At 45.7% G+C, this 26019-nt stretch overlaps 1 protein-coding gene across 4 annotated transcripts in view; it reads right to left on the reverse strand.

Moving 5' to 3' along the window:
• TUBGCP5 (tubulin gamma complex associated protein 5) overlaps positions 1–26019 on the reverse strand; it is a 1496334-nt gene that overhangs the window by 1124170 nt on the left and 346145 nt on the right. The gene's annotated exons all lie outside the window — the stretch shown is intronic.

The following is a 26019-nucleotide window of genomic DNA, read 5'->3' on the forward strand; positions in this document are numbered from 1 at the left end:
AATAGCCCATATTTAGCTCCCAGATCTCTTAGTGGTTGCCTTAACTGCAGGAACTGCTTCCTTAGCTGAACTGTTTCTTTAGTAAAGTCTGGTACAAATAATAGTTTAGAGTCTTTGTAAGCCAGATTCTTTGTTTCTTTTACAGCTTTTAAAATGTCCATTACATGTTGAAACCTTAATTTTATTATTTCTGGCCTGGGTTTTTCCTGATGAGATTTTCTACTTCCAATCCTATGTGCTCTTTCTATTTGCAATGGTGTTTTAAATTTAATAGGAAGAATTTTAGGAATTATTTCTTCTAGAAAAGGTATAATATTTTCCTTCTCAGATTCTTCTTTTAATCCCAGGATTCTTATATTCTGTCTCTTTGATCTATTTTCCAAATCCGTCATTTTTTTCCTCATCTCTTTAAGGATCTTATTATCTTCCTTATACTCTCTCTGCTCATGTTCAATCTTTTCCACTCTATTTTTCAATTTATCCATTCTATTATTAAGTATATCAAATTTTCCATTCATTTTACTCATCTCTTTTCTCAACTCAGTTAATGTTAAGTTAATATTTCTAACTGCTTCCATTACCTCCATAACATCTAAGGCATCCATAGGCAATGGGATCCCATCAGGAGTCTGTAAATCTTCCTTTAGTCTTTTTGTCTTTCCTGTAGCTTTTGTTGAAGCTTCCTGTATCTTCTGTTTGATTGATGCCATTATTATTATTATTAATGTTTTTAAAGTATTTATTCTCAAATAGAGGAACAATTTTATTTTTGAAGTCTATCAAATGATGTCTAGAGGAGAGAGCTTAACTGCTAACTAGAGAATGACACGGTGGCGGTTTACCCGTGGCTACTGCGTTTGGCCGCGGGTAACCCGCCAAAAACGGGGAATGAAAATTAGCAGCCTCTGCGGGGACCGGGGACAAGGCCATCACCGCCCCGTGGAGCAGTGAATGGTCTTGTCACCGCAGTGAGGCATAAAGGATCGTGCGGTCCCCGCAGCCCCCACCCGCCCACCCACACGCCGGCTCGATCGTTTAACCAGCTTCCTCTCTCCACCTCACCTTAGTTTGCCGGCTTTCTTTTTCGGCGACCGGAATGCTTTCAAAAGAGCCGCGCATGCGCGGCTGCTCAGTATTCAATCTTCTGCTCTGACCCAACCGGAAACAGGAAGTTGCAGCAGAGCAGAAGATTGAACTTTGAGCAACCGCGCATGCGCGGCTCCTTGAATGCGTGCCGGTCGCCGAAAAAGAAAACCGGCAAACTAAGGAGAGCTGGAGAGCAGTAGCGTACCAAGGGGGGGAGGGAGGGGCGAAAAAGGTAATGGCGCCAGGCCTTGGAGCACCGAGGCAGACCGCTTCTCCCCCCTCCTAGCAGAACCCCCGCTGACCCTCCTATCTCTCCCCCCCCAAGTGAACCTTTCCGACCCTCCCAGCGAAAGCAGCAAACCTCAACCTCCCTCCAGTAGCGTTGGCTTTCTCCTCCCTCTGCCGCATCACTGATGATGTCATCAGTGACGCGGCAGAGGGAGGAGAAAGCCACGAAGGAGGTTTGCTGCTCTCGCTGGGAGGGTCGGAAAGGTTCACGGAGGGGGGGAGATAGGAGGGTCAGCGGGGGTTCGGCTGGGAGGGGGGAGAAGCGGTCTGCCTCATGCTCCATTACCTTCTTCGGGCAGCAGCAGCGTTTACAATTCGCTGCTGTTGCCGGCTTCAGGCCTTGTTCTCTGTCGGGTCCTGCCTAGTTCCTGTTTTCATGAAGACAGGACCCAACAGAGAGGAAGGCCTGAAGCAGGCAACAGCAGTGAATTGTGAATGCTGCTGCCCGATGAAGTTCAGGACATCAGGACATCGGAGAAGGAGCAGGGAGAAATCGGCTGCTGGCTGGGGGTGAGGGTAGGGAAAGAATCGTGGAAGTGGAGAAATTGGCATGATGGCTTTGTGGGGGATAGGGGGAGAGAGAAAGAGGAAAAAATAAAGAGGGGGTCCAGGGGGAGAGAGAAAGAAAGGCAGAAAGAAAGAGGGGGACCAAGGGGAGAGAGAAAGAAAGGCAGAAATAAAGAGGGGGTCAAGAGGGAGAGAAAGAAAGAGGAGGGCCAGGGGGAGAGAGAAATAAAGAGGGAGGCCAGGGGAAGAGAGAAAGAAAGGCAGAAATAAAGAGGGGGGCCAGAGGGAGAGAGAAAGAAAGGCAGAAATAAAGAGGAGGGCCAGGGGGGAGAGAGAAATAAAGAGGGAGGCCAGGGGGAGAGAGAAAGAAAGGCAGAAATAAAGAGGGGGGAGATAGGAGGGTCAGCGGGGGTTCAGCTGGGAGGGGGAGAAGCGGTCTGCCTCGTGCTCCATTACCTTCTTCGGGCAGCAGCAGCGTTTACAATTCCAGGGGCCAGGGGGAGAGAGAAAGAAAGGCAGAAATAAAGAGGGGAGCCAGGGGGAGAGAGAAAGAAAGAGAGGGGGGGGGGGCAGGAGAAGAAAGAAGAAGAACCAGAAGAAGGACCAGAGACTCATGAAATCACCAGACAAAAAGGTAGGAAAAATGATTTTATTTTCAACTTAGTGATCAAAATGTGTCCGTTTTGAGAATTTATATCTGCTGTCTATATTTTGCACTATGGCCCCCTTTTACTAAAACGCAATAGCGGTTTTTAGCGCAGGGAGCCTATGAGCGTCGAGAGCAGCGTGGGGCATTCAGCGCAGCTCCCTGCGTTAAAAACCGCTATCGCAGTTTAGTAAAAAGGGAGGGGGAATATTTGTCTATTTTTGTATAGTTGTTACTGAGGTGACATTGCATAAAGTCATCTGCCTTGACCTCTTTGAAAACCCGCGGAATATAAATGATAATTAACATTTTCTCTGCGTACAGCGTGCTTTGTGTTTTTAAAATTTTATTGTTGGTAGATCATTTTGACTTGGCCACAAAGGTAAGGGGGAGGGAGGGAGGGGAGCTGCTGAAAGACATCTAGTAATCCTTGCAGGCTTGACTGTGCAGGGAATTATTTTTGTTAAATCATGTTTTGTTATGTGACTGGCATTATCTAGACTTTAATTTCTATGAATGAATAGAATGAAAATGATATAAAATTACTTGCTTGCGGGGACCGCGTGTTCCGGCTCACACAAGGAAGGAGGGGGTGAAAGGGAAAAAGTTTCTCTTCCTTGGAAATAGATTCTGAAGTGACCTCATCAAAGAAGACCAGCACCAAATGTACAAGAAATCCCTTAAACAATGTCAAAAGAGCCCAAAATAGAAAACTGCTACTGCCTTGAGACTCCATTATTGAAGGAATTAACTTGAAATCACAGAAGAGACAGGAAAAGGTTAAATGCCTCATGGAATCCTCAGGTACAAAACACAAACCAAATTGTGAATGAAATCAGAGCAGACAGTAAGAATTATAAAATTGATGTCATCCATCTGGAAAAAAAGGCGTACTAGAAATAATGCCTCAGCAATACAATTTTCAGAAGTTCTATTTGCTCATGGTAAGGGAGAAGAGAGACTGCTAGTGATGGTGGGGGGACTGATAGAAGATATGAAAGAAGGGTGGTAGAAAGGAACAGATGGTAAAGGAGGGAGGGAAGGGTGGTGGTGGAAAGGAATAGAACAGACATTGAAAGAGGGTAGAGAGGAACAGACCTTGAAAGGAAATGTGGAAGGCAGAGTGGGGAGAAGACGCTGGAAGGGAAGAACACAGATGCCAGACTATGGGGGAGCGGAGGGAAGAAGATGGGTGCTAGACGGGGACGGTGACGGGGCGGTGAATGGGATGGCAGTGGCGGTGACGGGGCGGTGAAGGGAACGGCGGTGACGGGGCGGTGCAGAGGATGGTGGGCCGGGGACAGTGCAGTGACGGGGACATATTTTTTTCCCCATGTCATTCTCTACTGCTAACCAGCCATTCCTCAAGTCTCCAAGTTCCGGATTTTTTAAAAGTTTGTATTCCCAGCACTGGAGTGACACCTAGTTGGTAGGACCATTACTGTTTTACTATGTCTGTATCTTTTTTACCTTTATGTTTTTATCAAGCAACCACATATGTTTCCATTCTGCGACTCTGTCTCTGCGCTATAGCTTATATCCCAGTAGCACAGTGTCCCAGGCATTTTCCTCATTCCACCATGTCTCCTACTGAATAGTTATTCTGTTCAACACAATTCATTTTTTAACACATAGCATCATGCTGCATCTCTTCCTTCCCCCTCAACATTAAAAACAAACACTGCCACACTGGGACAGACCAAGAGTCCATTATGCCCAATATCCTATTTCCAACAGTAGCTAACCAAGGTCACAAGCATCTGGCAAGTTCTTAGAACAACAGAACAGATTTAATGCTGTTTATGCCAGAAAAGGGAGTGGATTTTCCCAAGACTAATAAGAACATAAGAATTGCCACTGCTGGGTCAGACCAGTAGTCCATCATGCCCAGCAGTCCGCTCCCTGCGGCGGACCTTAGATCAAAGATACTAACTGATACTAGCCTTACCTGCGTACGTTCTGATCTAGAAGGAAGTTGTCTAACTTTGTCTTGAATACTTTGAGGGTGTTTTCTCCATAACAGCTTACGGAAGAGCGTTCCAGTTTTCTACTACTCTCTGGTGAAGAAGAACTTCCTTACATTTGTACAGAATCTATCCCCTTTTAACTTTAGAGAGTGCCCTCTTGTTCTCCCTATCTTGGAGAGGGTGAACAACCTATTTTTATCTACCAAGTCTATTCCCTTCATTATCTTGAATGATTCGATCATATCCCCTCTGTCTCCTCTTTTCAAGGGAGAAGAGGCCCAGTTTCTCTAATCTCTCACTGAACGGCAACTCCTCCAGTCCCTTAACCATTTTAGTCACTCTTCTCAGGACCCTTGCAAGTAGTATTGTATGTACGGCGACCAGTGCTGGATGCAATATTCCAGGTGAGTTTGCATCATAGCCCGATACAGCTGCATGATAACCTTCTCAGATCTGTTCGTGATCCCCTTCTTAATCATTCCTAGCATCTGTTAGCCCTTTTTGCTACCGCCGCACATTGCGCAGATGGCTTCATTCACTTGTCGACCAGTACTCCCAAGTCTCTTTCCTGGGGGGGTCTTCTCCAAGTATTGCACCGGACATCCTGTATTCATGTGTAAGATTTTTGTTATCGACATACATCAACTTATACTTATCCTTGTTAAACCTCATTTGCCATATCGCAGCCCATTTCTCGAGCGAGTTTGTCACGTTGCAGGTCTTCACAATCCTGCGAGTTTATGTCACGTTGCAGGTCTTCACTAATCTGAATAACTTCGTATCGTCTGCAAATTTAATTCACCTCCCTCGTCGTATAAATTTCCAGGTCGTTTATAAATATGTTGAAGAGCATAGGTCCAAGCACCGAATCCTGCGGCACTCTATTCGTGACGCTTTTCCAGTCCAAGTATTATCCATTACCCCCACTCTCTGTTTCCTATCCGCCAGCCAGTTTTTAATCCATGTATTTCACCCTCGATTCCTTGGCTCGCAATTTTTCGAAGTAGTCATTCATGCGGAACCTTGTAGCACGCCTTCTGAAAATCCAGATATACAATTTGACCGGATTGCCCTTGTCTATCTACCTGTTTCCTCCCTCAAAGAAGTGTAGCAAGTTCGTTAAGCAAGATTTTCCCTTGCTGAGCCATGCTGGCCGATCCTCATCAGATTGTGTCCATCAAAGTGATCAATGATGCGGTCTTTTATCAGCACCTCTACCATCATTCTTGGTACTGAGGTCAGACTCACCGGTCTGTGTTTCCCGGATCTCCCCTCGAACCTTTCTTCAAGATCAGCTTAACATTCGCCACTTTCCAGTCTTCCCGATTTGATCAACAGATTGGCTATTAGTTGAAGCAGTTCAGCTATAGCCCCTTTCAGTTCCTTGATTACCTCGGATGGATGCCATCCGGTCCCAGGGATTTATCATTTTTAAGCCTATCAATCTGCTTGTATATCTCTTCTAGACTGACCATCAACCCTGACAGTTTCCAGTCTTCGTTTCCTGCATATAGCCTATCGGCCTCCAGTATGTTGTGTATATCCTCTTCGGTAAATAGAGACACAAAAAATGTGTTCAGTTTTTTGGCAATGGTTTATTCTCCTTTAGCACTCCCTTTATTCCATGGTCATTCAACAGCCCTACCGCTTCCTTCACGGGTCATTTCCCCTTAATATATCGAAAGAACAGCTTGTAGTTTTTTATCTCCTTGGCCATTTTTCCTCGTAGTCTCTTTTGGCCCTTCTTACCGCTTTATGGCACCTGCTTTGATGATGTTTGTACTTTTTCCAGTTTTCATCTGTTTTTTACCTTTTCCATTCCTTAAACAAAGTCTTCTTATCTCTGATCACTTCCTTCACTGCTAGTGAGCCACGCCGGTTCCTTATTTTTTCCTCTTGGATCCCATGATATGGATTTTGCACCTTAAAAAGGGACCATGCTTGCTCTAGTGTTTTTACAATTCTTATTTTCTTCTTAATGTTCTTCCCCACCAATAGTCCCATCCCTTCGTAATTCCTTTTTTGGAAGTTCAGTGCTATGTCATTGTTCTGGACCAATGTTTTGCCCCAATGTTGAGGTTGAAGCGGATCATATTGTGATCACTGCTTCCCAGTGTCCCTTCTACTTCTACACCTTGCGCTGGTCCTCGTAGTCCATTTAGATTTAAGTCCAAAATTGCATTTCCTCTCGTATTTTCCTTGACAAGTTATTAGTTAGTTATTATTGACAAGTTGTTCCAGGAAGCATTTGCCTAAAGCATTCAGGAACTTGGGCTCCCTACTGCAGCCGGAAGTGCCTAGGTTCCAGTATATCCCCAGATAATTGAAGTCACCAATGATAACTGCGTTGCCTCCTTTGCAGTTGCGTTTAATATCATCTGTCATATCTTCATCAATTTCCTTGGACTGCCCTGGGGGTCGGTAATAGATGCGATCTTCATTTCTGTTCCATTTGTTCCCGGAATATTGACCCATAGAGACTGTAACTTATTTTTCATTTCTGGTGTGTTCTCTCCGGTAGACTCAATTCCCTCTTTGACATATAGAGCAATACCCCCACATTTTTGACCTACTCTGTCTCTGCAGTATAGCTTGTATCCCGGTAGCAGTGTCCCAAATGTTTTCCTCGTTCCATCATGTTTCCGTGATGCCAATGTCAAGGTTATCTTTTTCTGCCATAGCTTCCAATTCCCCTATCTTATTCCTTAGGCTCCTTGCATTCATGTACATACTCTTGAATTTGCAGCCTGTTACTTTCTTGCATTTTCTTCCCTCTTGTGTCCCTTTCGATCCATCAGGATTTCTGTCTTGTCTATGATCTGGTGAGTCTTCCCTACTATCTTCATGCACAGTATCCTCTGGGTATACCGGTTCCCGAACCTTCGACTCTTGGTCGACTGTCGGCTTTCCCCATTTTCCTAGTTTAAAAACTTCTCAATTCTCTCTTGATGTTTGTTTGCAAGTAACCTCGTTCCATCTCCACTGAGGTGCAGTCCAGCCTTCCTGAATAGCTAGCTCTTTCCCCAGAACGTCATCCAGTTGTGCACAAAGTGGAATCCTTCTTCCTCATACCAGCCTCATCCATGAGTTGATTGCTTGCAGCTCCGTCTGCCTCTTCTCGTCAGCCCTGGGTACCGGCAGGATCTCAGAGAACGCTACCCTCGATGTTCTGGTCTTAGAACATACGAACATAAGCAGTGCCTCTGCTAGGTCAGACCAGAGGTCCATCGTGCCCAGCAGTATACTCACATGGCAGCCCATCAGGTCCAGGACCTGTATAGTAATCCTCTATCTATACCCTTCTATCCCCTTTTCCTTCAGGAAATTATCTAATCCTTTCTTGAACCCCAATACTGTACTCTGTCCTATCACACCCTCTGGAAGCACATTCCAGGTGTCCACAACCCTTTGGGTGAAGAACTTCCTAGCATTGGTTCTAAATCTGTCCCTTCTTAATTTTTCTGAATGCCCTCTCGTTCTTGTAGTTCTTGAAAGTTTGAAGAATCTGTCCCTCTCAACTTTCTCTAGGCCCTTCTTGATCTTGTAAGTCTCTATCATGTCCCCTCTAAGTCTCTGCTTTTCCAGGGAAAAGAGCCCCAGTTTCTCCAATCTTTCAGCGTATGAAAGGTTTTCCATATCTTTTATCAAACGTGTTGCTCTCTTCTGAACCCTTTTGAGTATCGCCAAATCTTTCTTAACGTACGGCGACCAATATTGGACACAGTACTCCAGATGCGGGCGCACCATCACCCGATATAACAGCAGGATAACTTCTTTCGTTCTGGTTGTAATACCTTACTTGATTATACCTAGCATTCTATTCGCCTTCTTAGTGGCCGCTGTGCACTGTGCTGACGGCTTCATTGTCTTGTCCATTATTACCCCCAAATCCCTGTCTTGGGTACTCTCACCCAATAACAGCCCTCCCATCGTTTAGCTGTACTTCAGGTTTCTGTTTCCTACATGCAAGACTTTACATTTTTCTACATTGAACTTCATCTGCCATCTCGTCGCCCAATCCCCTAGTTTGTTCAGGTCCCTTTGTAATTCTTTGCAGTCCTCTTTAGTCTTAGCCTCACTAAATAGTTTGGTGTCGTCTGCAAATTTTATTACTTCGCACTTCGTCCCTGTTTCTAGATCATTTATAAATACATTGAACAGCAGCGGTTTGAGCACCAGCCCCTGCGGAACACCACTCGTGACCCTCCTCCAGTCTGAGTAGTGGCCCTTCACTCCTACCCTCTGCTTCCTACTTGCCAACCAATTCTTAGATCCATCTATGTACGTCTCCTTCTACCCCATGGTTTTTCAGTTTCTGAAGTAGGCATTCAAAGTACCTTGTCAAAGGCTTTTTGGAAATCTAAGTATACAATGTCTATGGGGTCCCCTTTGTCCATCCATTTGTTAATTTCTTCGAAGAAGTGCAATAAGATCATTAGGCACGATCTTCCCTTGCAGAAGCTATGTTGGCTTGTTATCATAAGTTTATTCCTTTTTAGATGCTCATCGATGCTGTCTTTTATGAGCGCTTCCGCCATTTTCCCCGGGTAACCTCTTGATCCCTTTTTAAAGATGGGCGTAACATTGGCTATCTTCCAATCTTCCGGGATCACGCCTGGTTTTAGGGATAGATTACAAACTTGCTGTAGTAGTTCCGCTATTTCCTCCTTTAGTTCTTTCAGTACCCTAGGGTGGATTCCGTTCGGGCCCGGGGATTTGTCAGTTTTTAATCTTTCTATCTGCTTGTGTACGTCTTCAAGGATGCTAATTTTTCTGCTTGGTCTCCTTTGAAGATTTATTCAGGTTCTGGTATGTTGGATGTGTCCTCTTTTGTAAATACTGACAAAAAGAACATGTTTAGTCTTTCCGCGACTTCTTTCTCCTCCTTTACCACTCCTTTCATATCTCCGTCATCCAGCGGTCCCACCTCCTCCCTTGCCGGCTGCTTCCCTTTAACATATCTGAAGAATGGTTTGAAATTTCATGCTTCCCTGGCTAGCCTCTCTTCGTATTCTCTTTTTGCTTTTCTAACCACGAGGTGACATTCATTTTGATGCTTCCTGTACTCTTTCCAGTGCTCCTCGGTTTTGTCCTTTTTCCATTATCTGAATGAATTCTTATCTCCTACCGCTTTCTTCACTTCTTTAGTTATCCACGCTGGGTCTTTTGTTCGGTTCTTTTTGCACCCTTTTCTGAATCTAGGGATATACAGATTTTGCGCCTCGCTCACCATGTCCTTGAATAAAGACCAGGCTTGCTCTACAGTCTGACATTTCTTTGAGCTGTTCCTAAGTTTCTTCCTTACCATTATCCTCATCGCTTCGTAGTTTCCTTTCTTGAAGTTAAAAGTTATCGCTGTGGTTCTCTTTCCCTTCGGTATTCCTACTTCAACTTTGAACTTGTTCATATTGTGATCGCTGTTTCCCAACGGTCCCACTACTTCCACTTTCTTTGCAGATCCTCTTAGCCCATTAAGGATTAGATCCAGAGTGGCATTCCCTTTCGTCAGTTCTCTGACAAGTTGCTCCATGAAGCAGTCCTGTATAGCCTCCAGGAATCCGGTCTCCCTAGCACATCTTGATTTTCCAAGACTCCTGTCTATCCTGGGATAGTTGAAGTCTCCCATAACAATCGTGTTACCGTTTTTACATTCTCGCTTCATCTCGGCTTCCATTTCTTCATCGCTAGCTTTGGTTTGCCCAGGTGGATGATAGTACAGGCCCATCTTTATCTCGGGCCCTTTCCTTCCCAGTATTTTAACCCATAGTGATTCCAATTTGTTGGTCGTTGCTGTTGTGTCCACTCTGGTTGAGTGTATGCTTTCTTTTATGTATAGGGCTATTCCTCCTCCTTTCTCACCTGACCTATCTTCGTGATAGAGTTTGTACCCCGGCAGTGCTATGTCCCATTTGTTTTCTTCATTCCACAATGTTTCAGAGACCCCAATGATATACAGGTTCTCTTTTATGGCCATGACTTCTAATTCTTCCATTGTGTTCCTTAGGCTCCTTGCATTAATATACATGCAATTTAGGTCCTGGTATTTTTTTTTTGTCTTTTTTTCCTTTCCCTGTGCTATGATCTTTATTTTCTTCTCCTGTGCTACAATCTTCTTATCTTCCTCCTCTGGATCAGTCAACTCCTGTGTTTTGCCCATTGTGTCTTCCTAGCATTTTTCCCACTCAATATCCTCACGAGATACCTTCTTCCGAATCATCGATATTTGATCAACTGTTGGCTTTCCCCTTCTTCTTAGTTTAAAGCCTGTTCTATTCCTCTTGATGTTGTTTGCTAGAAGTCTAGTTCCCACCGTGCTCAGGTGTAGTCCATCTCTCCTGAAAAGCTTGCTCTTGCCCCAAAACGTCCAGTTCCTCACGAAGTGGAACCCCTCTTCCTCACACCATCTCCTCATCCATTGATTGTAGTTCCGTCTATCTCTTCACATCTGCCCTCGGTACTGGTAGGATCTCTGAAAATGCTATTTTCTGAGTCTTCATCTTCCTTCCCAGAATCTTGAACTGTTCTATTAGTGCATTTCTACTGTAGTCTCTCCTACTGATATCATTTGTCCCGAAGTGGATCACCACTGTAGTCTCTGCTCGTTCTAGGATCTTTTCAATTTTGTCGACATGTCCTTTGTTCTCATTCGGTTCCATTTGAGATCGGGGTCGGCTCCTCCATGGAGCCTGGCGTGTGAGCCAGCTCCGCCCTCCCCCAGGTCGGCAAAACCACAGCAAGGGAACGGCGCGCAGCCGTTTGGCGCGACAGCTAAGACGCACGGCAAAGGTGCGTGCGCCTTAGCGAAGCGTCTGAAACCAGGACCACAGGATATGTACTCCTTATTTACCTTATTTAGCCTGCATGTATAGCTTGCCACCACATTTATAGCCTGTATTGACAGTATAGACTGCATTGCATACATAGCCTGCATATATAGCCTGTTATAGCATTTACAGCCTGCAAGTATAGCATGTATACCCTGTTACCACATGCACAGACTACAACCTGTTACCGCATGTATAGCCAGCTACCGCATGTATAGCCTGTACTGCCCATACTGTTACTGCATGCATAGCCTGCTATCACATGTATAGACTGGTAACCATCGTCCCTAATTAGTCTTCATCTGACCAAGTCCTTACATATAACAAATAACTGCCAAGCTCCGCTTCTGTTTCTATCTCACTAGTAATCAATTGTTAAGCTCCACCTCAGTTTGTATCTCACTTGAAACAATTGGGTGCTAATTCTTCTTCAGTTTTTAGTCCTTCTTCCGTTTCACTCAGCCCTCACCTGTACTGTATTCTCCATCCCTCCTGTTTTACAAGCTCTGTCTCAATCCTCTCATTGGATTTCCCTGATCTCACCATGAAGCCACCTTCTTGGCTCCTTCTTCTCCTACTTTGCTCTTTCACCAACACTTCCCACTGCCAAAAACCTCTCCCCCCCAACTTACTCGATTTCACAAACTCCAGTAACACTTGCCCCGGCCTCAGAATCCCCGCACTAGTATGCACTAGAACCCAACCCTTCAAAAAACACCGGAGTCAACTACGCCTCTTTAAAGCCTGTTCCTCCAGACAACCTACCCAACCTTACCTCTAACTCTCTCATCCCTGTTCCAACACTCTACTGTAACGCCAGATCAGTCTGCAATAAGACCCAAATACTAAAAGACCTACTCAGAGATTTCGACCTGGGCTTCTTGTGCATCACAGAATCATGGATCGAAAAAGATTATTTATTCACACAAAACGAACTCTGCCCCCCTGGTTACTATGACCTCTTCTCTCCCAGAATCAACCGGAAAGGAGGAGGCCTGGCTCTGCTTTACAAATCATTCTTCTATGTCCAGCTTCTTTAGAATTCATGTTAGCTTCAGTCAATGACGAATTTCACCCCTACCCTTTAGGTATCCTGTTACTTTACCGACCACCAACCCCCTGGAACAAATCCTCCGAACTCGTTCTCGAGACCATAACAAGGGCCTTCCTAAAATTCCAGAGACTATTGATCATTGGCGATATTAAACTCCACCTAGAAGATAACACCAACAAGGATGCAACCGAATTCAACAACTTCCTCACATCCCTAGGCTTCACCACTCCTTCGCTCACCCCTACCCACGAAAAGGGGCATACACTAGACATCATCAGCTTCCTCGACCTGACCGAGCACAAAACTTCTGCTGAAGAGGCTCGTTGGGAACATGTCCCCTGGTCTGATCACCTTCTAGGCTCTTTCTGCCTTCCCATTTTCATGTCTCACCTTGGCACTCCACCCCGAGCCACAAACTCTATTACCTACTGCAAAAAAATCACATGTGAATTGTTCTGGACCCAATTCCTCAACCAACTTCCCTCTTTCCCTAAACCTGTCAACCCAGATTTCAACTGGCACAACTGGGTAATCCTTTCTGAGACCACCTACCGTGCTCTTGCCCCTTTATCGACTAAACCTATTTCCTACTCCGCAAGGCTCCCTCAGACAGATAAACCTCAGACAGATAAACCTAGAGAGACAATATCAAGTCCTATAACACAGTATTAAGGAAAGCAAGGAAGAATTTCTATGGAGATAAAATTTCCCTATCAAAACACCAAAATTGTACTCTGTTCAACATCTGGCGCAACCTAACATCAAAAAACGATTCCACATTTCCCCCCTCCCCCCATCCGCAGACAACCTAGCTAAATTCTTCGTCAAAAAATTACCACCATAAGGAGTTCTTTCCCCTCAGCAGTCTCTTACAATTCTCTGGCCCCAAACGACTCTAACCCTATCCCTGTTGATAGATCCTGGACAGCCTTTGAATTCGTATCCGAACCCCAGATCTCTAAACTTTGTCTCACACTGAAATCCTGCAAATGCATCCTGGACCCTTTCCCTTCCTACCTTTTACGAAAACATTCCTGTGCAGGCCATCTCCTCCCTTACCAGGCTTATAAACTCTGCTTTACTTTCGGGCCTGTTCTCCACAGAAATGGGACACATTGCCTTGTCACCTCTAATAAAAAAAGCTGATCTCGACCCATCCTTACCATCTAACTACCGCCCCATACAAATATCCCTCTCCTAAATTGCTAAAGGCCATCATCGCTACCCAGCTCTCATCCTACCTAGAGAGATTCTCCATTCTCCTCCCCTACCAATTTGGTTTCAGACCCAGCTTCAGCACCGAATCCCTCCTAGTTTCCCTAATTTCAAAAGTGCAACAACTACATTCTCGTAACAAGTTCGCTATCTTATTACAATTCGATCTCTCTGCAGCTTTCGATGTCGTCCACCACGACATACTACTTTATCAACTTTCCAAGATAGGAATAGACTCAACCATCCTAAAGTGGTTTTCAAACTTCCTATGCTCTCGCTCCTACACTGTCAACACAAATGGCACCATGTCCGTTCCTTGGACACCATCCTTGGGCACCATGTCCGTTCCTTGGACACCAATAGGGGATAGGGGTGTCCCTCAGGGATCACCCCTATCCCCTATTCTCTTTAACATCTACATGTCCTCCCTGAAACTCCTCCAACTCTCGCCGCTTGAAACAATCTACACATACGCTGACGACATCCTTGTCCTTCTTGAGACAGACCAGAACCTCACCAACCTCCACGAGAACATTACAGCCTGCATAACGAGACTCCACTCCTGGTCCCTCTCGGTACAGATGAAATTGAATGAATCTAAAACAAAATTACTCTGGCTCGGCCCAAAATTAGAACACCTGCCCACCTTCTTCCCACTACCCTCTGGCGCTGCACTGCAGCTTAAGTTCTCAAGCAAGGTCCGTGGCATCATTATCGATTCTTCTCTCTCCTTCAATAACCACCTCAATTCCTTGGCAAAATCATGTTTTTTCAGCCTCCACATGCTGAGAAAAGTAAGATCCTACTTCCGCCAACAACATTTTGTTGTCCCTGTCCAATCCATCATCCTCTCCAAACTAGACTACTGTAATGCCATTTACTTAAGCCTGACAAAAAAAGTCTTAAGAACATAAGAACATAAGCAGTGCCTCCGCTGGGTCAGACCTCAGGTCCATCCTGCCCAGCAGTCCGCTCCCGCGGCGGCCCGAACAGGTCACGGCCTGTCTGAGACACCAGAAGGGGCCCCCTTGCCACCTTGGTTTCCCATTGAGTTTTATCTTCCCATCGAAGTCCTAACCCTCCGGTCTTGCACATGCACGACCTGGTCTGATTTCTATACTTATTACTTGGTTTGCTTTCTATACCTGTGTTACATCCCAGCACCTCTCTCAGTATCCCACAATCCCCCTATCCCTCAGGAATCCGTCCAATCCTTGTTTGAATCCCTGTACCGTACTCTGCCTGATCACTTCCTCCGGTAGCGCATTCCAAGTGTCCACGACCCTTTGGGTGAAGAAAAACTTCCTTGCATTTGTTCTGAACCTATCTCCCTTCAGTTTCTCCGAATGCCCCCTCGTGCCTGTTGACCCCTTCAGCCTGAAGAATCTGTCCCTATCCACCCTCTCTATGCCCCTCATGATCTTGAAGGTCTCTATCATATCTCCCCTGAGCCTCCTTTTTTCCAGAGAGAAGAGCCCCAGCCTATCCAACCTCTCGGCATATGGGCAGTGTTCCAGCCCTCTTACCAGTTTCGTTGCTCTCCTTTGGACTCTCTCAAGCACCGCCATGTCCTTCTTGAGGTACGGCGACCAATATTGAACGCAGTATTCCAGATGTGGACGCACCATAGCTCTATACAATGGCATGATGACTTCCCGCGTCCTGGTTGTTATGCCCCTCTTTATGATGCCCAGCATTCTGTTGGCTTTTTTCGAGGCTGCTGCGCACTGTGCAGATGGCTTCAGTGATGCATCTACCAGCACACCCAAGTCTCTCTCAAGACTGCTGTCTCCCAATAATGCCCCCCCCCCAATTTGTATTTGAACAGCGGGTTCTTTTTACCTATATGCATGACCTTGCATTTTTCCACGTTAAAGCGCATTTGCCATTTGTTTGCCCAGTCTTCCAGCTTGTCCAGGTCCCTTTGCAGGTCCTCACACTTCTCCCTAGACCTAACTCTGCCGCACAGTTTGGTATCGTCTGCAAATTTTATAACCTCGCACTTTGCCTCTTTTTCCAGGTCATTGATAAATATGTTGAAGAGTAACGGCCCCAGCACCGATCCCTGTGGCACACCGCTCGTGACTCCCCGCCAGTCAGAGTATTGTCCCTTTACTCCGACCCTCTGCAGTCTACCCGACAACCAGTGCTCGATCCATCTGTGCACATCCCCTCCCACCCCGTGGTTCCACAGTTTCCTAAGCAGCCTTTCATGTGGCACCTTGTCGAAAGCCTTTTGAAAATCAAGGTAAATGATGTCTATAGGTTCCCCATTGTCCACCCGACTGCTTATTCCCTCAAAGAAGTGCAGAAGGTTCGTTAAGCATGACCTTCCCTTACAGAATCCATGCTGGCTTGTTCTCAGTAGGCCATATCTCTCGATATGCTCGCAAATACCATCCTTGATCATAGCTTCCACCATCTTCCCTATAATTGAAGTCAGGCTCACCGGCCTGTAGTTTCCGGGGTCACCCCTCGATCCCTTCTTGAAGATAGGTGTGACATTCGCCAATTTCCAGTCCTCTGGTACCTCTCCAGTTTTCAAGGATAGGTTGCAAACATGCTGGATTGTGCCCGCTATTTCTTGTCTTAGTTCCTTCAGAACCCTTGGGTGGATCCCATCCGGGCCCGGCGATTTGCCGCATTTTAACCTGTCTATCTGCTTGAGGACATCCTCCTTACTTACCTCTATGTGTTCTAATTTTTCAGCCTGTTCCCCACTCATGAGCTCCTCTGAGTCTGGTATATTAGATGTGTCTTCTCTCGTGAAAACCGACGAGAAGAACGTGTTCAACCTCTCAGCTACCTCTTTATCCTCCTTGATCACTCCCTTCCTATCCCCATCGTCCAACGGCCCCACCTCCTCTCTCGCTGGTCGCTTCCCCTTTACGTAACTGAAGAATGCCTTGAAGTTTTTCGCCTCCCTGGCCAGCCCCTCTTCATATTTCCCTTTTGCTTTTCTAACCTCTCGGTGGCATTCCTTTTGGCATTTCCTGTGCGTCTGGTGATTTAACTCCGTTGGGTCCTTTTTCCATCTCCGGAAGGACACTTTCTTGTCGTTTATTGCCCTCTTTACTTCTGTTGAGATCCAAACCGGGTCCTTTGACCGCTTGTTCTTTCCACCTTTCCTGAAACTTGGGATGTACATTCTTTGTGCTTCCTGCAGGGTGTCCCTGAATAGGGTCCAGGCGCTTCCTACAGTCTCCATCTTAAGGACGTTTTTGAGCTTCCTCCCCACCATTTCCCTCATAGCAACATAGTTCCCTTTCCTGAAGTTGAGCGCAGTTGTTGCGGTCCTCTTTACTGTGGGTGTCCCCCTTTCTAATGTGAATCGGATCGCGTTGTGGTCACTTCAAAGACTCCAGCTAATCTAGAACACTGCGGCCAAGTTGATCTTTGCAAAATGTAAATCTGACCATGTCTCACCACTCCTGGCCAAACTTCACTGGCTCCCAGTGATTTCCAGAATCCATTTCAAATGCACCTCCTAGCTTTTAAGATCATTCATGGCATCCTTCCTCCCCTAATCCCACTATCTTAACTCCTCGAGTCCTGACTCCACCAGACCCGCCCAAAGATATAAACTTTCCTTCCCCTCTCTACATGGTATTCTCTATGCTGGTAAATTGGAAAAATCCCTCCTTTTCAAAATCACAGGGCTTTGGAATGATTTTACTATCCCGCTGCGGAACCTGGGCTCCCTCCAAGTATTCCGTAAGCAACTGAAAACTTGGCTTTTCACTAAAATGTAACTCACTCTTCCCCCTGTACACAATCCTACCCTTATTCTTCTCTTCCTTTAAGTTCATGTAAACCTTTTTCCTTCTCTTCCTATATTTAAGTTCTTGTAAACCGTGCCGAGCTCCACATCCGTGGAGATGATGCGGTATATAAACTAAAGGTTTAGTTTAGGTCACTAGTCTCTCTCACCTGCTATGTGGCTATCTTCTTGCCTTGGGATTGAATCTCCCACTAGGATCGCAGACTTACCCTTCTTCAGTTTTTGCTCCTGTCGCAGGTCTATGTCTTCGGAGTGCTTCGCTGCTGCTTCTTCTATGTCCTTGGTATGCTTTACTGCTGCTTCTTTGTCCTCGGTGTGCTTCACTGCTTCTTCTTCTGTGCATCAACAAGACCTTTCCTCCCCTTCTTGCGGGATTCCTCTGTGGGTTTCTACCTTGGAGTCATCTTCCACTTGTTCTCCCTTCCATGTTGGTATATCTTCATCTCTCCTCTGATGTTCGTGTTCTTCCACACTCCTCCTGTAGGCCTCCTCAATGAACTCCTTGAGTTCCCTGACTTCTTCCTCAATGTGTCTCTCTCTCCCGAAGTCCTCAGCTGTCCTGAATGGGTCTTCTGTGCTGTAAAGTCCTTCCAGTTCCTGTATCCTGTCCTTCAGTTGCCTAACTTCCTTCTTCAAGCTTTTCAGCTCCTGACACTGAACACAGTCATATGTATGCGGTCGGTGTCAGGAGCTGAAAAGCTTGAAGAAGGAAGTTAGGCAACTGAAGGACAGGATACAGGTACTGGAAGGACTTTACAGCACAGAAGACCCATTCAGGACAGCTGAGGACTTCGGGAGAGAGAGACACATTGAGGAAGAAGTCAGGGAACTCGAGGAGTTCATTGAGGAGGCCTACAGGAGGGTGGAAGAACATGAACATCAGAGGAAAGATGAAGATACACCAACACCTTCCCTCCCAGCATCTGGAACTGGTCCTTCAGTCCTTCCCTGCTGTAGTTCCTGTTGCTCACGTTGTTTGTCCCCACGTGGATCACCACCGCTGTATCTTCCTCTTTCACGCTGTCAATGATCCTGTCGATGCAGCTCACTATATCTTCTACATTGACTCCAGGTAGGCAGGTCACCATTCAATCCTGTCTTCCTCCCACTATATGGCTGTCAACTTATCTGATGATGGAAGCCCCCACGACGATTGCTGTCCTCTCTATCTTCTCTTGCCTCTCTAGCCGCAGGTCTGTGTCCATGGTGTATGACCATCTCTCCAGCCGTAGCTCTTTGTCCTCATAAGAACATAAGAATTGCCACTGCTGAGTCAGACCAGTGGTCCATCATGCCCAGCAGTCCGCTCACGCGGCGGCCCTCTGGTCTAACACCAGCACCCTAACTGAGACTAGCCCTACCAGCGCACATTCTTGTTCAACAGAAACTTGTCTAACTTTGTCTTGAATCATTGGAGGGTGTTTTCCCCTATAACAGCCTCTGGAAGGGCATTCCAGCTTTCTACCACTCTCTGGGTGAAGAAGAACTTCCTTACATTTGTACGGAATCTATCCCCTTTCAACTTTAGACAGTGCCCTCTTGTTCTCCCTACCTTGGAGAGGGTGAACAACCTGCCCTTATTCAAGGTTTCAAGGTTTCAAGGTTTATTAAATATTTGATGGATCGCTATATCGTTATACAAAGCGATGTACATTAAAATACAATCAGATAAGATAATAAAAACATACAGTTCATTAATTAAAAATTTTTTTAAAAAGATAAGTTTTAAGAGATTTCTTAAAAGAAGGAACATCTTTTTCATTTTTTATATATTCGGGCAAAGAGTTCCACCATTATCTACTAAGTCTATCCCCTTCAGTACCTTGAATGTTTCAATCATGTCCCCTCTCAATCTCCTCTGTTCGAGAGAGAAGAGGCCCAGTTTCTCTAATCTTTCGATGTACGGCATCCCCTCCAGCACCTTAACCATCTTAGTCGCTCTTCTCTGGACCATTTCGAGTAATACTGTGTCCTTCTTCAGGTACGGCGACCAGTGCTGGACTGCAGTACTCCAGGTGAGGGCGTACCATGGCCCAATACAGCGACATGATAACCTTCTCTGACCTGTTCATGATCCCTTTCTTTATCATTCCTAGCATTCTGTTTGCACCTTTTGCTGCCGCCGCACATTGTATAGACGGCTTCATCGACTTGTTGATCAGAACTCCCAAGTCCCTTTCCTGGGAGGTCTCTCCAAGTACCGCCCCGGACATCCTGTATTTGTGCATGAGATTTTTATTACCGACATGCATCACTTTACACTTATCCATGTTGAACCTCATCTGCCATGTCAATGCCCATTCCTCGAGCTTGATTATGTCACGTTGCAGATCTTCGCAATCCCCTGCGTCTTTACTACTCTGAATAACTTCGTATCATCCGCAAATTTAAACACCTCGCTCGTCGTACCTATGTCAAGATCATTTATAAAGATGTTAAAGAGCACGGGTCCAAGCACCGAGCCCTGCGGCACCCTACTGGTGACGCTCTTCCAGTCCGAGTATTGTCCATTTATCCCCACTCTCTGTTTCCTATGCTCCAGCCAGTTTTTAATTCACGTATTTCACCCTCAATTCCATGGCTTGCAATTTTCCGAAGTAGTCGTTCATGCAGAACCTTGTCGAACGCCTTCTGAAAATCCAGATATATAATGTCGACTGGATAGCCCTTGTCTATCTGTCTATTTAATCCCTCAAAGAAGTGCAGCAAGTTCGTCAAACACAATCTGCCTTTGCTAAAACCGTGCTGACTGGTCCTCATCAGCCCGTTTCCGTCAAGGTGATCAATGATGCTGTCCTTTATTATTGACTCTACCATCTATCCCGGTACAGAGGTCAGACTCACTGGTCTGTAGTTCTCCAGATCTCCCCTCAAACCTTTCTTGAAGATAGGTGTAACATTCGCTACCTTCCAGTCTTCCGGAATCTTTCCCGATTTGATCGACAGATTGGCTATTAGTTGAAGCAGTTCAGCTATGGTCCCTTTCAGTTTCTTGATGACCCTTGGATGGATGCCATCCGGTCCCAGTGATTTATCGCTCTTAAGCCTATTAATCTGCCTACATACCTCCTCTAGACTGACCGTCAATCCTGTCAGCTTTCCGTCTTCGTTTCCAGCATATAGCCTGATGGGTTCCAGTATGCTGTGTACATCTTCTTTGGTAAATACAGATGCAAAAAATGTGTTCAGTTTGTCAGCGATTGCTTTGTCCTCCTTTAGTGCTCCCTTTATTCCATGGTCATCCAACGGTCCCACCACTTCCTTTGCGGGTTGTTTCCCCTTAATATATCGAAAGAATGGCTTGAAGTTCTTCGCCTCCTTGGCTATTTTTTCCTCTTAGTATCTTTTGGCCCATTTTACCGCCTTATGGTACCTGCGTTGATGTTGTTTGTGCTTGTTCCAGTTTTCAACCGTTTTTGACCTTTTCCATTCCTTAAATGAAGTTTTCTTGTCTCTGATTGCTTCCTTCACCTCTACAGTGAGCCACGCCGGTTCTTTCTTCTTTTTCCTCTTGGATCCCTTGTTGATACACTGTATATATATATTTTGTGCCTCGTGACTGTGTCCTTTAAAAAGGGACCAAGCTTGCTCTAGCGTTTTTACAGTGCTTATCCTCTTCCTAATCTTCTTCCCTACCATGAGTCTCATCCCTTCGTAATTCCCTTTTCGGAAGTTCAGTGCCGTGGCTGTCATTTTGGACCGATGTTTTTCCCCTGCGTCCAGATCAAAGCGGATCATATTGTGATCATTGCTTCCCAGCATCCCTTCTACTTCTACATCTTGTGCTGGTCCTCGCAGGCCATTTAGAATTGAGTCCAGAATTGCATTTCCTCTAGTATTTTCCTTGACAAGTTGTTCCAGGAAGCAATCGCCTACAGCATCCAAGAACTTGGTCTCTCTAATGCAGCCAGAGGTGCCTAGGTTCCAGTCTATTCCCGGATAGTTGAAGTCACCCATGATAACTGTGTTGCCTCCCTTGCAGTTGCGTTTAATCTCATCTGTCATTTCTCCATCAATTTCTTTGGACTGCCCTGGGGGTCGGTAGTAGATGCCGATCTTCGTTTCCAGACCATTTGTTCCTGGAATTTTGACCCATAGAGACTCTAACTTATCCGTCAGTTGTGGCGTGTTCTCTCCAGCAGATTCAATTTCCTCTTTGATGTATATGGCAACGCCCCCACCTTTTTGAGCCACTCTGTCTCTGCGGTATAGTTTGTATCCAGGTATCACAGTGTCCCAGACGTTTTCCTCAGTCCACCATGTTTCCGTGATGCCTATGATGTCAACGTTATCTTTTTGTGCTATGGCTTCTAATTCACCCATCTTATTTGTAAGGCTCCTTGCGTTTGTGTACATACACTTGAGTTTGCAGCTTTTTCCTTTCTTGCATTTCCTTCCCTCTTGTGTCCTTTTTGATCTCTCTTGCCTGTAATCCGGTGAGTCTTTCCCTCTATCTTCTTGCACGGTATCCTCTGGGTATACCGGTTCCCGAACCATCGACTCTCTCTCTCTCTGTCGACTGTCGGCTTTCCCCTTCTTCCTAGTTTAAAAACTTATCCACTTCTCTCTTGATGTTGCTTGCAAGTAGCCTCGTTCCGTCTCTGCTGAGGTGGAGTCCATCCTTCCTGTAGAGCTTGCTCTTCCCCCAGAACATTGTCCAATTGCGCACGAAGTGGAATCCTTCTTCCTCACACCAGCGCCGCATCCACGCGTTGACTGCTTGCAGCTCCATCTGCCTCTTCTCATCTGTCCTGGGTACCGGCAGGATCTCCGAGAATGCTATCCTCTGCATTCTGGTCTACAGCTTCCTTCCTAGCATCTGGAACAGGTCCTTCAGTACTTCCCTGTTGTAGTTCCTATTGCTCACGTTGTTCGTCCCCACATGGATCACCACCGCCGTATCTTCTTCTTCCACACTGTTGAGGATCCTATCGATGCGGCTCACTATGTCTTCTACCTTGGCTCCCAGTAGGCAGGTCACCAGCCGATCAAATCTTCCTCCCGCTATGTGGCTGTCAACTTGTCTGATGATGGAGTCGCCCACGACGATTGCTGTCCTCTCTATCTTCTCCTTATTCTCCAGCCTCAGGTCCGTGTCCCTGGGGTATGTCCATCTCTCCTGCCGCAGGTATTCTTCGTTCTCGCTACTGTATCACCCATTTCTTCCTGGTGGTTGTCTGTCGGGTGGTCCACACTCTCTGTAGGTGTCTTTTGGCAGTTCTACTGTTGCTGGTGATTTTCCACAGCCTCCCTGTATGCCTCCTCTATGAACTTCTCCAGTTCTCGGACTTCTTCCTCGATGGTGTCTTCTGTCTTGTTCTCTGCTTCCTCTGTCTGGTCGTTCTCTGCATCTCTGTCTCCCTCTCCCCTGCTTGAAGTGCCTCCAGTTCCAATATTCTGCCCTCCAGGAGTCTGACTTGTTTCTTCAGGCCCTCCAGTTCCTCGCATCGAGTGCATACATAAGACCACCTCCCAGAGGGGAGGTAGTCATACATATGGCAAACGGTGCAGAAAACTGGGTAGCTCAACATCCTGCTTATGTCTGCTGTATCCATTGCTATCCGCTTGCCAGTCTGTTGTCTGAAGTGACTTCTCCTTGTGTAGGAATCTGTGTAGCGTCTTCGGTGTTACTGTGAAGTCCTTTTCTTGATTTTAAACCTGCTAACCCATGTTGCTTTTGTGCCTGCTGTGATTGCCCTCTGCTACTACTGTGTTTATCTTCTGCTTGTCTGTCCTGTTGCCCTTGTGGTACTTGCCTGTGTAGATGTCCTTCCTTAGTGTTTCTTCTTTGCTCGTCCCTTAAGGCCCTTCACAAAGGTGCTCTCGCTAAGGCGAGCGCCTTTAACATTTGCCTTTGACGCACGCCAAACGGCCCCTCTCCTTTGAAAGGGGAGCTCCTGTGGATGACGTCAGAAAGTGGGCAGAGCTACCTCTTGCCGATGCCCCTTGCTCTCTCCTGCCTTTTCTTGCTACTTCTCCTGTTCTCTTCTCCGCTTTTCTTTTCTTCTGCTTTCCTGCCTCCTGCTTGCCTTTTCTTTACTTTTAGGAAATTGTCCAAGCCTATTTGATACCTTGCTAAGTAAAATGTTTTTACCACATCCTCTTGCAATAAATTCTATAGTTTAACTACAAATTGAGTGTAATTTTCTGATTTATTTTAAATTTACTACTTAGTATCTTCATTGCGGCCCCCTAGTCCTTGTATTTTTGGAAAGAAATTCACGTCTACTCAGTATTTTATAAACCTTTATCACATCTCCCCCTCAGTCGTCTCTGTTCCAAGCTGAAGGACCCTAATCTCTTTAACCTTTGCTCACAGGGCTCACAGATGGAACCATCTCCTTTATCAATTTTGTCACTCATCTCTATATCTTTTCTAAATGCACTATATCTTTTTTGAGATCCAGTGATCAGACTTGCACACAATATTCAAAGTGTATTTGTACCAGGAAGCGATATACAAGAAATATTTTCAGTTTTTTTTTCTCCATTCCTTTATTAATAATGCCTGATATTCTATTTGCTTTCTTAATTGCCATTCCACCCTGAATAGAGGGTTTCAAACCATCATCTATGATGCCACCTAGATCAGGGGTGGGCAACTCTGGTCCTCGAGGGCCGGAATCCAGTCGGGTTTTCAGGATTTCCCCAATGAATATGCATGAGATCTATTTGCATGCAAAGTTTTCAATGCATATTCATTGGGGAAAATCCTGAAAACCCGACTGGATTCCGGCCCTCGAGGACCAGAGTTGCCCACCCCTGACCTAGATCTTTCTGGGCAGTAACTCCTAATGTGGATCTTTCCATCAATTGGTTTGATTCTTTTTTCCTGCATGCATAACATGACCATATGTCCCATTTTGAACAGGACCGCCCCGTTTTTAATTACCTTGTCCAACGGTCCAGAAGCACACCCGAAATGTCCTGTTTTCGGAGCCCAGGATTTCTTCCTGCTTCTCTGACGCAACAGGGGAGGCACTGCAGCAACTGCTGGGCCTATAAAATTCCCCTCCCCCCCCCCCCCCCCACCGTCAATTCTGACGTCGGAGAAGAAGTTCCAGGCCAGCTAACGATTGGCTGGCCTAAAACTTCCTCTCAGACATCAGAATTGACGTTGGGGGGCAGGAGGCTTGTAGGTCCAGCACTTATGCAGTGCTGTCGCTGCATGCACCTTGGTGCATCGGAGGCAGGGTAAGCAGGGTGCGTCTTGGAAGCAGGGTGGCTTGGCTTGGGGGGGGGTGGGGGAAGAAGCTGCATCAGGGAAGCAGGGTGGCTTGGGGGGGCAGAGAGAGAGAGAAAGACAGAAAGACAAGATACACAGACAGAAGGAAGTGCAACCAGAGACTCATGAAATCACCAGACAACAAAGGTAGGAAAAATGATTTTATTTTAAATTTAGTGATAAAAATGTGTCAGTTTTGAGAATTTTTTATCTGCTGTCTATATTTTGCACTATATTTAATGGGATCCGGAGGATCCGGGGGTCCTGTCCCGTTTTGAGGAAAAAAATTAATGGTCATGTTATGCATGCGTCAGTTTGCACATGTTCACATTAAATGTCACCTGCCTATAAAGCAGTCCTTGATTTTATTTATTTATTTAATTTGATTTATATCCCATCCTCCCAGTAGCTCAAGCAAACATTCACAGTGGAATAAATTTAGACAGTACAAAGACTATACAGCAACTTAAGTAAGGTTAAGAATGGAGAAGTGAGTTTAGAAAGGATGGGGGAATTTAAGGGGTGAAGGGGTTGATTGCAGTTGGAAATTTAGTTGAAGAGGAGAGTTTTTACACCTTTCCGGAAGGTCATTAATGAGTTCTGTAATCTGATTTGCGGGGAGAGTTGGTTTCCAGAGTTGGGGGTTGAAGTGGCTGTAGGAGCGTTTGTGGGCAGTTTCTGACAGGAGAGACCTTCCTGGGGGGATGCAAAGGCGTTTCTCCATTCAGAGTGGAGGTGGCAGGTGGGGATGTATAGGGTTAGCTTGGATCCTATGTAGGTTGGGGTAGTGGCACAAATTCTTTTATGTGCTATTACCATGGCCTTGAATGCGCAGTGTTGGTTGATCGGAAGTCAGTGCTCTGCGTAGAGGGCTGGGGAGATGGGGTCGCAGTAGTTGAGGTTGTGTAGGAGACAGATTGCTGTGTTTTGTACACGCTGGACGCATTTGAGATCTTTTTTGGGCCACTCCGTTAAATAGGGAGTTGCAGTAATCCATCCTGGAGAGAACATAGGCGTAGAGGAGTTAGGCTAGGTCTGGTTTGGAGATGTAGGGTTTGATCCATTTCAGTTGGTGGAGATAGTAGGAGGTGGAAACTACTTGAGATATGTGGGTGGACAGGGACATGTGGCCGTCTAAAGTTACTCCCAGCCTGCATACCTGATCTGCTGCTGTTAGAGAGGTGGAATCCCAGGATAGTATTGGGCATGTGTATTTGGTAGTTTATGTCCTGATCCATAAAAGTTCGATCTTGGAGGCGTTCAGCTGTAATTTGTTGTTTGTCATCCAGGTTTTCATCTAGGAACTTTGCCTCCCTAATATGCCCCAATGCTACATTATAGTAATAATTTATTTTTTTATTTTTATATTTATACATTTTTTTTACATTATCTAATCAATACTGGGTTAATTGAAAATCACCCAAGA

The sequence above is a fragment of the Geotrypetes seraphini genome, chromosome 6 (assembly GCF_902459505.1).
Source record: "Geotrypetes seraphini chromosome 6, aGeoSer1.1, whole genome shotgun sequence".
NCBI lineage: Eukaryota > Metazoa > Chordata > Amphibia > Gymnophiona > Dermophiidae > Geotrypetes > Geotrypetes seraphini.